We start from the raw sequence: 5,772 nt of genomic DNA on the forward strand, positions 1-5,772 counted from the left end.
GACTTAACTGCTAAGGTCATCAGTCCCTAAGCTTACACACAACTTAACCTAAATTATCCTAATGACAAACACACACACCCATGCCCGAGGGAGGACTCGAACCTCCGCTGGGAGCAGCCGCACAGTCCATGACTGCAGCGCCTTAGACTTCTCGGCTAATCCCGCGCGGCTATTGTACATTACTCGTCTTGTCTATAGCTCACAAGTTTCTGTGAGAGTTTAAAAAAACCTTGCACAATTTTACGTTATCGAATGCTTATTTTAATTCGACAAATTCTATTAACGTCTGTTATTTTCTGTGTTCACCATCAAGCACCTCATCTGACATACTTGTGTTCACACCATAAATCACATCATCAGACATGCCTGAGTTTACGGATGTAGAATCATTCTCCCTGCAGTATGAATCCATGCTAGAAACTGTCCAGGAACCCGAATACCTGTGTACTCTTTGATATTTTATGAACCCCCGCGTCTTGACCGATAATCATCCAACACTCAAAGTTGATTATCCCACAAGTAGCTACCACGTTCACTACACACCTGTAGCAAACTGCTCGGATTTCGTTTCTAAACTCTAGCCATACGCCGCACCTATCCACAAGATTTGGGCGTCATACTTTGCACATCTTCCCATGAAACAAGCTCCTTCTCGTCTTTTGACAACCCACGACGGGAATGTGGGAAGTGGCATAACCTGACTTCCTAACAACTTCACTCAGTGGAAGATGAGTCCAGACTAGCGAATACGTGTCTTGGCTTACCCGTACATACTCGACCCTTTAGAGAAAACGACCGTCAAGGTTTCAGAGTAACTTAATTGTCTTTTAACGTACGATAAACTCAGCCCAACTCATGAAACAGTGGTTATCGTCCCTCCCCCCCCCCTCCCCAGCCCCCCCCCCCCCCCATCACATCACTTTTACGTCCCGTGATCGAAACCACTTTACTGCTTATAATTACTTTATTTTTTCATTTATCTATCCACGGCCATGGAAGGTTACTACATGAAAGTTTCTTATCAACTTTGGCGATACGTGGACGCTATATGAACTGTAAAATTACAACTTGGCTGAGCAATTAGTGTCTTACATTTATAATATAATATAGGTGTTATAGTATTTTCAGGCGTTACAGTTTTTTTAAATTCTAATGTTCTCATATTTCATTCTTATACCAGTTCTTCATTCTTACATTTTATTCTTACGTATATTTCTCGGAAAGATTTCGCCCATTCTCTTGGATGATACCGATCGCAGAAACATTCGAAACATGGAAATTCCGAACAATAAGATTATCGCGCGAGTGCAGGTTTGCCACAGGGACATTTCTTCGTATGAATCTCGTCGTTAGCATTACTGAAAATTTTGTGAGTTGGCAATAATATCACGGCAACCACGTATAGGGGATCACTTTTCCAAAAACTAGCATTTGAAATTGATTATGAATCAAAATACATCACAGGATTTCACCGAAAACAATTGAAGTAATTTTGCTATTAATTTACCTTTCCTTTCCTTTTTTTTCATTCGCCATACAGTAAGTAGACGTATAAGGACAACGTGATTTCAGAATGCATCGTAAAACATTCGTGTATTAATCTTCTGTGAAAATGGATTGGTAAATGTAAAAAAAAATAAGAAAGTAATATGGGTTTCAAACACGGGGTACAAAAGTGTAAAGCCGCGAGGATAGTCATTGTGCCAATGCTTAAGTTGAACTGCGTACTAGCCAAAATGCACATAAAGTACCTCGCTTATTTTGACTCCGCTTCCATCGAGCGAGGTTTCTGGGAAATCGGATTATGGCACTTCCCGTGATCTCCTCGTAACTTTTTTTTTTTTTTTTTTTAAGAAGATACTAGTGACGAAAAGCTATGCAACATTTTTATTTGTCCCTAGATCACGTAACTTCATTTCCCGCCTGTGGAACTTTTAGCCAAGCCTCCAGGTTACGCTGTTGTATTTGCAATGTCCTCAAATGCGCTACAAGCATCAGTCGTGGTCAGACCAGTGTTCTCCGTAGCTGTGAGTGTATTATGTCGGATCCAAGTGAATTCGAGCATGAGGACATTGTTGGTACCCGTACAGTGGGTGCTTCAGTAATGAAGGTAGCTGATGTTTTCGTGTTTCAAGAGGCACCGTACTGAAGATTTGTATCGAATAAGTGTAAGCGGGAAAACAGCAACTCCTAATTCAGAACGCGGACCAAAGTGTGTGTTGAGTGATCGTGACAGACGGTCGTGGAAGAAGATTGTGACGAAAAATAAGACAACAGCTGCAAAAGTCACTGCAGTTCTGAATGTTGCAATCGCAAATGCCGCCAGGACCAAAATGATCCAAAGGGGACGCCACAAGCTGGGAAATGTAGTGTGAGCTGGAATTTCAAAACCGCACATCGATAATGCAAACGCGCGTAACAGGAAAACGTGGTGTCGAAGCCACGAAACATGGTGGGTGAAGTCAAGGAAGATGGTCATTTGCACTGATGACTCTTGGTCCATACTATTTCCAACATCTTGTCGACTATATGCTACAAAAGTGAAGCATGGCGGGGGTTCGGTGATGATTTGGCAGCCATAACGTCGTATTCCATGAACCTCATAGGTGCTACGTAAAGTCGCATTACTGCCAAATATTATGTGACCAGTTTAGCTGATCAGGCCCACCCTAGGATCCATCCTCCGGTAACTAGTCACCAGATACCAATGTTATTGAGCCTTTGTGGTCTACTTTGGAGAGAAAGGAGCATGATCGCTATTTAGCTTCATTATCTTTTCCTGAAATTGCCGCTACTTTGCAGGAAGAGTGGTGTAAGACTCCACTGAGATCTGTACCTTTACGTATCCTTTCGAGACGACTGGAAGCTGTTCGGAGTGCCAACGGGCTTCCTAGGTCGTATTAAGCATCATAATGTGTTGTGTTTGTGGTCTTGCCGTATTTTTCTCCACCCCTGTATTTTCGCTGCTGAAGCTAGTTATGCATAAAACAGGGTGGAACACGGCTTACACCGGCTACAGCTGGCGATCTGTAGTCATGAAAAGCCATAGGTGATTAGTTCAGACATTGACAACGAGCGCCTACTTACTTCCCTCTAACGTTGATAATATCACACAACCATACGAAAAGTAGATGGAACCAGCGAATAAACAGTTAGACGTTCTCAAAAGTCGCTGTTGTGCATATTACGGCAGGTGGGACACTATGCAGAGAAAGGTGAGAATCAAGTATCTACCCAAAAGGCGAAGTAGCAACATTCAGACAATAAATATCACATTCATCATATGAGCATATGTGTTAAGAGGCAGCATTATGAACAATAGAAAGATCTACTTCGCGAAATCTTCACAGCTTTTGTCACGCAGTCGTGGAATGCTAGTCTAGCAAGGAAACTTTGAGAAAATTGTTCCGCCTGTAGGATCTGAATTTAAAATGTGCGAGAATAAGCCAAATGTGTGAACGAGATGAAAGTTTCAAAAGAAGGCATACTACGTTAGATTTTTACTAAACAAAATGAAGCGTCAGAATTAAAGTGACCGGTCATTTATTTAGACAAAACATGATAAGTGTTTTCACAGTGATGTAGTGGGGGGATTATTGTCTGCAGCTACATCTACAGCTACATGATTTCGCTGCAATTCACACTTTAAGTGTTTGGCGGTTCCTGAAACCGCCTTCAGATTGTTTTTCTGCTGTTCCACTCTCCAATCGCGACTGGGAAAAATGAATACTTCAGTCCTTCTGTTAAAGCTCTGATTTCTCTTATTTTATCACAATGAACATTTCTCCCCAACTAGGTTCTCATTCAGAGGAGAAAGTTGATAAGTTTTATTTCGAGGAAAAAAAGAATCTCGCCGCAACGAGAAACACCTTTGTTTTAACGATACACACAGCCACTCGCTTATCATATCCGTGACACTATCTCCCCTATTTAGCGATGACACAAAACGAGCTATTCTTCCTTGGACTTTTTCGAAGTCCTCCATCAGTCCAATCTCGTAAGGATACGATTCGCCGTAGCAGTACTCTAGCAGAGGACGGATAAGCTTACTGCAGGCACTCTGTTTAGTGAATTTGCTGCATCTTCTATGTATTCTGCCAATAAAACGCAGCCTTTGGTTCGCCTTACCCACAACCTTATCTATTTTATCGTTCCAGTTTACATTTCGTCACTGTAATTACTAGGTATTTAGTTGAATTGACAGCCTTTAGATTTGTGTGACTTGTTGTGTAACCAAAATTTAACGGATAGTCATGTGGATGACCTCATATGTTTCATTATTTAGGGGCAGTTGTCATTTTTCGTATCATAGAAAAATATGATAGAAAAGAATGGTCCAAACCATTTTATAATTTGTTTTGATCTTCTGATGACATTGCTAAATGGTAAATAACTTTATGATCTGCAAATATTATAAAACGGCTGCTGAGATTGTCTCGTAAACCGTTTTTATAGATTAGGAATAGTAGATGGCGTACAACACTTCCTTGGAGAACACCATATCACTTCGATTTTACTCGAAGCCTCTCCGCCAGTTTCTACGAACTTTTACGTTTCACAGTTGCAGAACTGATACAGTACTCTGTGGGCAGACAATCTGATCGGAAGCCGCTTGTCAGGAAAGGTACCAAAGGCCTTCTGCAAATGTAGAAGCTTCCTCTATCGATAGCACGCGTCACTTCTTGCGATTAAAGAGTTAGTTGTGTTGCACACCAGCGATATATTCTGTATCAGTGTTGACAATGTGCCAATGCACCATTTTCTTCGAGGAAATTCATAATGTTCGAACACACGATATGTTTCAAAATCATGCTGCATATCGACGTCAGTGATATGCACCCATAATACATCGGATTAGCCTTATTTCCTTTCCTGTGTATCGTCGTGATCCGTTCAACTTCATAGTTTTTAGGTGCGGATTTTTCGTTGAGCTAGCGGTTGTACGTGATTGCCCATATGTATATATTATATCAGTATACGTGAAAGGAATATAATTGTTATATGATATCCACGGGAAGACTTGCCTTTATTAAGTGATTTAAGTGTTTTCACTATGTCAAAGATATCTACATGTAAGTTAATGTTGTTGGTAGCTGTTCATGTCAAGGAAAATTGCCAATCAATGTTGAATTGTTGTTCCGCGGCAGGGAGTTGGAGATATGTTTCGTGTGACAGCACTTCAATTCAGAGAACACTCCCCTCTCCATCCGAATAGGCCTGGGAAGGCCCAACGGTACCGACCGGCTGCCGTGTCATCCTCAGCCTACTGGCGTCACTGGATGCGGATGTGGGGGGACAGGGGGTGGAGGGGGGGGCATGCGGTCAGCACATCGCTTTCACGGAGCCGCTACTTTTCAGTCCAGTAGCTCCTCAGTTTGCCACACAAGGGCTGAGTGCATCCCACTTGCCAACAGCACTCGCCAGAACGGATGGTCACCCATCCAAGTACTAGCCCAGCCCGACAGCGCTTAACTTCGGCGATCTGACGGGAACCGTTATTATCACTGAGGCAAGGCCGTTGGCTCTGAGAACAGTGGATTGTACAAAATTGCTCCCTCCTCTCGACGGCTCTCGAGCGTAAACATGAAGTTGCCGCCACCATGGCAAAATTCTTTATCTGTGAACTTAAAAAAAGGGCAGGAGATTAGAATTAAACGTACCATAGGCGAGGGGGCCTCTCGATGAGTTCGGAAGGGGGAGAAGGACGCAAAAGATAATTGATTATTTCTATTTCGAAGGCGCCATCCCGACATTTGCCTTAAGTAGGACACG

The 5,772-nt window shown here is 42.4% G+C and overlaps 1 pseudogene; it reads right to left on the minus strand.

Annotated features, from left to right (window-relative positions):
- Positions 1 to 5,405: 5,405 nt before the first annotated feature.
- Positions 5,406 to 5,523, minus strand: LOC124614657 (annotated as a pseudogene).
- Between the last annotated feature and the right edge of the window lie 249 nt (positions 5,524 to 5,772).

The sequence above is a fragment of the Schistocerca americana genome, chromosome 4, assembly GCF_021461395.2.
Source record: "Schistocerca americana isolate TAMUIC-IGC-003095 chromosome 4, iqSchAmer2.1, whole genome shotgun sequence".
Taxonomy (NCBI): domain Eukaryota; kingdom Metazoa; phylum Arthropoda; class Insecta; order Orthoptera; family Acrididae; genus Schistocerca; species Schistocerca americana.